Source organism: Chrysochloris asiatica, unplaced genomic scaffold, assembly GCF_000296735.1.
Source record: "Chrysochloris asiatica unplaced genomic scaffold, ChrAsi1.0 scaffold00001, whole genome shotgun sequence".
In the NCBI taxonomy this organism is placed as follows: domain Eukaryota; kingdom Metazoa; phylum Chordata; class Mammalia; order Afrosoricida; family Chrysochloridae; genus Chrysochloris; species Chrysochloris asiatica.
In genome coordinates this window covers 25,632,055-25,640,433 of record NW_006408519.1, presented here as the reverse complement: position 1 = coordinate 25,640,433, position 8,379 = coordinate 25,632,055, and the positions used below count along the sequence as shown (strand labels likewise).

General features: G+C 41.5%; 1 protein-coding gene across 2 annotated transcripts in view; it reads right to left on the bottom strand.

Annotated features, from left to right (window-relative positions):
- DEPTOR (DEP domain containing MTOR-interacting protein) overlaps nucleotides 1–8,379 on the bottom strand; it is a 205,586-nt gene that overhangs the window by 95,285 nt on the left and 101,922 nt on the right. The gene's annotated exons all lie outside the window — the stretch shown is intronic.

Below are 8,379 nucleotides of genomic sequence, written 5' to 3'. Positions count from 1 at the left end.
GAGACAGAGACAATGACGTGGAGAGACGGAGTGGCCGGGGACTCTAGAGCCAGAGAGGGAGAGGGGCTGTGTGCTGATGACCTGGGGGCAGGCTTGCAGGGTGTATCCTTTGGTTGGTTGATGATGCATGGTGGGGATTGTAACCATGGCAATGAAACAATATAGGAATGTAAAGCTAATGTTCTCTCATGTAAACTATCACATAATTAACAATAAAACATTAATTAAAAAAAAGAATATCATACAGACAGAAGGCAAAAGGTCATTAAGAAGACAAAGAAAGAAGGAAAAGACCAAATGTATATCAAAAGAAACTCTGAAACTTGCTCTTCAGCATAGAGATGCTAAAGCAAATGGAAGAAATTAGAAAGTAAAAGAGCTGAACAGAAAATTTCAAAGGGCAGCTTGAGAAGACAAAGTATCATAATGAAATGTGCAAAGAAGAGGAGTTAGAAAACCAAAAGGGAAGAACACACTCAGCATTTCATAAGCTGGAAACGAAAGCAAAAATTCAAGCCTTATCTTGCAATATTAAAGGATTCTATGGGCAGAATATTGAATAATGCAAAAAGCATCAAAAGAAGATGGAAGGAATACACAGAATCACTGTACCAAAAAGAAATAGTTGATGTTCAACTATTTCAGGAGGCAGCATATGATCAAGAGCCAATGGTACTGAAGGAGGATGTCCAAGGTGTACTGAAGGCATTAGCAAGGTTCTGGGAATTGATGGAATACAAATTTAAATCTTTCAACAAACTGATGCAGCACTGGAAATATTCATCTATGCCAAGAAATCTGGAAGACAGCTACCTGGCTAATGTTTTTGCACATGCCAAAGAAAGGTGACCCAACAGAATGCATAAATGTCATTAATATCACACGCAAGTACGATTTTGCTAAAGTTAATTTAAAAGCAGCCACAGCAACACATTAACAGGGAACTGCCAGAGGTTCAAGCTGGATTTAGACAAGGACATGGAACGAGGGATATCACTGCTAACATCACATGGATCTTGGCTGAAAGCAGAGAATACCAGAAAGATGTTTACCTCTGCTTTAATGATTATGCAAAGGCTTCTGACTGTGTGGATCATGACAAGCTATAGACACCATCTAATGAGTATTCCAGAACACTTAACTGTGCTCATGAGGAACCTGTACATAGACCAAGAGGCAGTCATTTGAACAGAACAAAGGGGCACTGAATGACTTAAAATTAGGAAAGGTGTGCACTAGGGTCGTATTCTTTCACCAGATTTACTCAATTTGTACACTGAGCAAATAATCCGAGAAGCTGGCTTATATGAAGAAGAACGTGGCATTAGGAGTGGTGGAAGACTCATTAAGAACCTGTTATATGCAGATGATACAATTTTGTTTGGTGGAAAAGGACTTACTGATGAATACACATCTTCAGTATTGGATGTACCTCAATGTAAAGAAAATAGAAATCCTTACCATGGACCAATAAATAACATCATGGTAAATGGAGTCCTGGTGTGGCACTGTGGGTTAATACGCCAGACTGCAAAGCCATTTGAACTGCAAGTTCAGCGGTTCAAGCTCACTAGCTGCTCCTCAGAAACCCTATACAGGTTCGCTATGGGTCGGCATCGACTCGACAGCACTTCACAACAACAACAAATGGAGAAAAGATTTAAGTTGTCAAAAATTTCATTTTGCTTTGATCCACTATCATGGAAGCATCAGCAAAGAAATAAAACGACGTATTGCACTAGGCAAATCTGCGGCACAAGACCTCTTTAAAGTGTTCAAGAGCAAAATGGCCAGTTTGAGGACTAAGGTGCACCTGTCCTAAGTCATGGCATTTTCAATAGCTTCATATGTATTTGAAAGTTGGACAATGAATAAGGAAAACCACAGATGACTTGAAGCATTTGATTTATGGTGTTGGAGAAAAACATTAAAAGTGGCATGGACTGCCATAAGAACAAACAAATCTGTGTTGGAAGACGTATAGCCAGAATGTTCCTCAGAAGCTAGCATGGTGAGACTTTGTATCTCATATTTTGGAAATATTATCTGGAGGGGCCAGTCCCTGGAGAAGGACATCATGCTAGGTATAGCAGAGGGCTGGCGGTAAAAAGGAAGACCTCCAATGAGATGGACTGGCACAGTGGCAGGAGCAATGGGCTCAAGCTTAACAACCATTGTGAGGATGGTGCAGGACAAGGCCGTGTTTTGTTCTGTCCTGCATAAGGTCACTATGAGTTAGAATTGATTCGACAACACCTAACAATAACAACAATGTGTATGCTTCCATGCTAGCACCCAGAGTATCAGTGCTTAAAAAGGTTACCTTGCTGTATTAGTTAAGGTTTTATGTCAATGTGACTGGAGCAGGACTCTCTGTGGTTTGGCAGTTGAGATTCAATTCTCCCCCATGATGAGAAGAATACAATGTGATCACTATGATGAGATCTGCTATGAGCAGCAAATCAATTGAAGTTTCCTTGGGGGTGCGACCTGCTTCCAATTCTAATATTGGACACTCAGGCAAAGCTTATTTGCTTTCTTCTGGGTCTGGATTCTGCATCTGACTTGTCACCAGACCTCTGGTTCTTTGAACTTGAGCCAGTGGCCTGTTCTGCTGAATGGCCATTCTGGGCTTTGTCAGCATCTTGCCCTCTTACGGGTCCAATCTGCCTGCCTGCCATTTAACCTGCTGCTCTTGGTTCATCTGACCCACAGACTTGGGACTTGCTCATCTCTATAAATGTGTGAGCCATTTCCTTGATATCCCTTAAAAGAGGACAAGGAAGAAGACATTGTTCCAAAAAGGAAGGTCTCAGTGATGAGACTTAGTATTTGTTTTATTAAGAGAGCTCAACTGGCGGCCAGGAGGCAGACTTGCAGAATGTCCCCTTTGGTGGTGTAAATTATTATGTGCCTGAGTGTTTTAAAAAGAGAGAAAGAGAGAGAGCTAAAATGAATAGAGAGAAATATTTATTGTTAACTGATAGTACATGGAGAGGATTATAATCATTGTAATGAAACAAGATGTATGATCTGTTGAATGTAAAACTGATAATCTGCCCTGTAAACTTCCACTCAATCCATAATAAAAACCTTAAAAAAAGAGAGACAGAGAGTTCAAATAATTTCTATATTATTTATATTTGGGCTCATCATCTTTAAAAAAAAAAATAATGACAATCTGATGAACTTGACCTATACCTACGGATATAGTGACTCAAAAGAAGGAGCAAATCCTTACAGCAAGAATTATTCCCACCCCCTCCACACACAGAGTGGGCAGAGATGGGCAGCACTGGATACCCAAATGGGGAGGGGGCGACTACAAAGGCAAGAAGTGACTGGCTTACAAGCTTTCAAGAGGGAACCTAGAGCTAGGGGGCATGGAGGAAGGCAGAATCTCCAGTGAGTACTATCCAATCTGTCTAGGTGGAGCTGATGAAATGAAATACAGATGGGTCACTTGTGATACTGTAGTGAATAATTGTTATCAGGACTGATTATGAGGGTTGGAAGTGCAAAGGTAGACGTTTTATAGCAAGGAAGGGAGCGATTATTTCTCCAGTCTAGGAGCAGAGGTCTCTAGACCATCAACAGAGAAGAGCCGAGAGCAGGACCCTACCCAGAGAACCAGAGATCCCTGAGATGGAGACAGAGACGATGGCGTGGAGTGATGAAGCGGCTAGGGACTTTGGATCCAGAGAGGGAGAGGGACTGTGGGCCGAAAACTGGGGGCTGGGGGTGGGCGGAGGGGAGGGGACGGGTTTCTAGGATATACCCTTTGGTTGGTTGATGATGCATGAAGGGGATTGGAACCATGGCAATGAAATGATATATGATGGAATGAATGTAAAACTAAAGTTCTCTCATGTAAACATGTAAACTATTATATAATTCACAGTAAAACATTAAAAAAAATAATGAAGACTGTGCAGAACATAGCTCACCTCTTCTTTTTTTTTTTCCAATTGTAATCTTCTAACATTTCTTCCTGAGACTATACACAGCACACACCAACAGGTCCAGCATGTATCACTCAGTAACACTGATGACATTCTCTGAGTTGAGTAACCTTTCCCACTCTGCCTTTCTGAGCCCTTTCTCCCCTGTAACCACAAACCCTCTGTCTCCTATGGTTCTGATCTCATCTTCCAAGTTGCTACTTCAAATGGATCCTGTATGGATAATTCTTAAAAAACTGTAATGGTCAAAGTAGACATTTTGTTACTACTTAAGCTAAACTATTGTTTGGTTTTTAAAAGGCTTCAAGGGATATTTGTTTGGTTTAAGGTCCAAAGTTTTTTCCCTGGGAAAAATTCCCTGGGACAATATTTTCAGTTCATCCAGCTTCCATGGATCCAGAACATCTGGATTCCATGAGAATTTGAAATACTGATTAGGAGTCTTTTACAGAACTTCTGAAGCACTGGTGGTTCTGTAGGATAAATGTTGGAATGCTAACCACAAGGTCGGCAGTTCAAATCCACTCCCAGGGAAAAGATGAGTCTTGCTGTTCCCATAAAGATTTACAGCCTTGGAAACCTTATAAAGGGTTGCTATGAGTTGGAACAACAGTAACAATGAAACTTTAATCAAAATGTTCAGAAATAGTAGTTGGGCACTATCACCTACTCTATTTTTAATAAAACTATATTTCAGGCTAAATTTAGATTTATAGAAAACTTGTAAAGATAGCACAGAGAGTTTTATACATCCTTCACCTAGAATTACTTGGCACAAACAAACCATAGTACATTTGTCTAAATTAAGACATTAATATTGGGCGAGCCTTCTACTTTCCAATCTAGCTTAGAGCTATGAGGAACTGTGTGTGTGGACTCAGGACGAAAGCTGTTCTGTGGAAAGCCATGTTTCACAGGGAAGGCAGCTTAATTTCTTCATGCAAAAAAACACAAACATTTAACCCTGTAACTGGCACTAGTAGCTGCTTATCCAAATCCATTCTCTTTGTCGACTTGCTCCATAATTTTGTTCAGGGCAACAGTGTGCACAGTTCTAAACACTGGACTCACCAGCTGCCTTCCAACAAGGGGTGATCAGACACAGAGCTCTGACCTGGAGGATGTAGGTGGAGATCCATGGGATAGACAACCTTTCCCAAATAAGAAGCAAAGCGCCGACAGTTCTCTAAGCTTTATCTCTTTGCCATTTTATCATCTTCCAGCCTGGAGTGTCAGCACCAGACCTGAGGTCCACTAAGAACACCAGAACAGATGGACGGAATCTAGATTCCTGATGACATCGGGCTTCCAAAACAAATGTGTCTAGAGTCTGTTCTTGTGGTTAAGCACTTAACCATTGGACCACCAGGGTGCCAGGTTTAATCGGCGGATTGGTCTCTGTATGTTGAGATAAACCAGACTAATGTCAAATAAGGAAGAAGAAACTGTGGCTAGGACACTGTCCACAAAAGAAGACGGCACAAGGAGACCATCTGCATAGAAAACCTGAGTTTAGGGGGCTTTCTGCATATGTTCTCTTTGCCTGTGTAGTAGAGCGCCCTTCTTCGGGAAAATTATAGAAGATAAAGACATCTTTCATACTTTCTGAGAAGTTACAGCTTAGAATAAGTAGCTACAGCTCTGTTTTCCTTTAACCAAAATCAATACTACATTATGTGCCAAAGTCTTAGCGCTGGACTTTATCAAGTAACCTTGTTCCCTAATATTTACATTGCAGTAGTGCTCTGGCTGTGTTTATTTTTCCTCCTACTTTGTACTCATCTATAATAAAAGTTTAAAAAAAAACAAAACAAAACAGCCTTGCAGAGGGCACAGGGTGAAAATTCCCAGAAACTCTTATTTGAGAAAGTGGAGAAAAACAAAATTTTTAAAAACTTATATTAAATTATAACAGCTGCTAAGATTATACTCAAGAATCTGGTAATGTAGTGGGTTACGAGTCAGGCTGCTAACTGCAAGGTCAGCAGTGTCAAACTACCAGCTGTTCCACGGGAGAAAGATGAGGCTTTCTGCTCCCGTAAAGATTTACAACCTCAGAAACTCCACGACACATAACCACCATCACCAACACGAAGATTACACTAAAAAATTTAGATATCGAAAGTAGATTGAAACTACAAGCCACCTGACTCCTCTTCCTCCCTCCTACCACCATTCAAAGTTTAATATTTAGGAGCTAGGAATGTTATACCAGTTGTGAATGCCTAGAATGTCTTCATCTAAAAAAAATAAATAAATAGGGATATGAAGTACCTCAGGTTCTTGTGAGTATTAAACGCACTAATGGGAGGAGCACAATGCCCATTTTCCTATGAAGGAACAACCCCTCCCCAATGGCATGCAGGCTTGATGATGCTATCAGACAAGTGGTCCTACTCACTTAGGGTCAAGAGGTGGGCATATGACCCAGGCTCAACCAATCAGTCTTTCTCTAGGGCAAATGGAGCTGCACAGAAAACCTGGGATATAGGTGGCTGGAAGGGATTATCCTTCAGTTCCTGGTAACTGAATCCTCAAATCCACTCCAGTCCTTCTTCTTTGGGCAGCCTGGTCTTACAAAGTTTCCTTTAACTGTCAGTCAGTTAGGTCATATAATTAAAGTTAGCAATGTTTGGGGCTGTTTATATTTCAAGAACTCTGGATGACAAGGAGCTCTGGTAGCATAGTGGTTACCAGTCGGGTTGCTAACCTCAAAGTCAGCAGTTCAAAACTACCAGCGGGACAAAGAGGAGGTTTTCTGCTCCTGTAAAGATTTACATCCTCGGAAATCCAGAATTGCTATACAGAATTGCTATGAGTTGGAACCAACTCCACAACACACCAGGACCACCACCAGGTGACATAGGACCCCTGGTGTGGTGCTGTAGTGTCAGCACTGGACTGTGAATCACAAGATTGGTAGTACAAACCCTCCAGCTCCTTGAAAATCCTATACAGGGTCCTTATGCACTTACTAACAACAACGGAGACATAAACAACCAACATTGTACCTGGAAAATGGCAGATTCTCAATAAGTGGTAGTTGGTATGTCAAGTCATTGAAATACAGAGATGAAAATGCAAGCTCCTTGTCCTCAAAGCACTTCCTCTGAAGTTCAGGAAAAGAAAGGTTCAGTGTGGGATGAAGAACTAGGTATGATCCTTTGACTCTGCTGTCTGAAAACATCAAGAAGCCTTTGTTTTCCAAAATAGCTGAACAAGTAGGGATTACACAGGCCTGATCCATACCAATCAAGGAAACTCAGGAAGAGAGGGGAGCCTGATGTGGTCATGCATATTCATTGATTGGGTTATCACAGCTCCCAAGTCATGCATATTCATTGAGGTCACAGTGATTAGGAAATTCTGGGACTCTGGGTCATGAATCAATCTCTTCTGAGACCTCAAGGGTTGGTGAGAACATCTCTGCAGAGGAGAGAGTGAGACAAGTCCCTGGGGACAATAGGCCTGCTGTCAGAGTTTCCCACAGATCAAATTCCCCTAGTGAATTTCTGGTTTTTTGGTTATATTAAAATCCTGGTGTGGCGCTGTGGGTTAATGCACTGGACCACAAGGTGGGTTTGAACTGCAATGTCAGTGGTTCAAATTTCACCAGCTGTTCCTCGGAAACCCATTATAAGGGTTGCATGAGTCAAAAGTAACTAGACAGCACTTAACAACAAGTATAGGTAATAGCTCTCATAAGTTCTGAGTCTTTCTAGTAAATTACCAAACTCATCGGGGGCAATGAAAACGAGCAGAGAGGCTAGCATTTGCCTATTCGGAAGGACAGAGTTCTAACATGTGGAAACCAGGTTGTGGGTGGTTAGGGTCAGAGAGAGAAAGTGCCACGTGGGTGGCTGGTGTCAGAATGATGAAGTGGGATGTAGGAATGTGAGTCACCTTCACATTCTGGAAAACAATTTTATGTCAGCTATTATTTATACACTAAGACACAAGGTACCGTCTGTAATGAATATTTCTTCGGTTTTCCTAGCTGTGACAGTGGCAAGAAGTCACCAAATGCAAAAAGCAAGGGAACATAAGTAAAAAGTCTTGACGGGAGGAAGGGAGGTAGACAAGCAAAGAGATCCGTAGACAAGCAAAGAGATCCAATATGATTCTGGACAATTTGCCATCTAGATTTTCCTTAGTCCCAATCACCCGTGCTTGCTTCCATTCATACATTCCTTTTAGCTCCAGTTTCCCAAGCTTAAGGACCCCCAGTAGTGTAGTGGATTGAGAGCTGGGCTGTAATAACAAAGTCAGTAGTTTGGATCTACCAGTTGCTCCTTGGGAGAAAAATAAGGCTTTCTGCTCCCGTAAAGATTTATAGCCTCAGGAAGGAGGCTTGGAGCCTTTGGGTGGTGCAAACAGTTAATAAGCTCCACTGTTAACTGAAAAGTTGGAAGTCTGA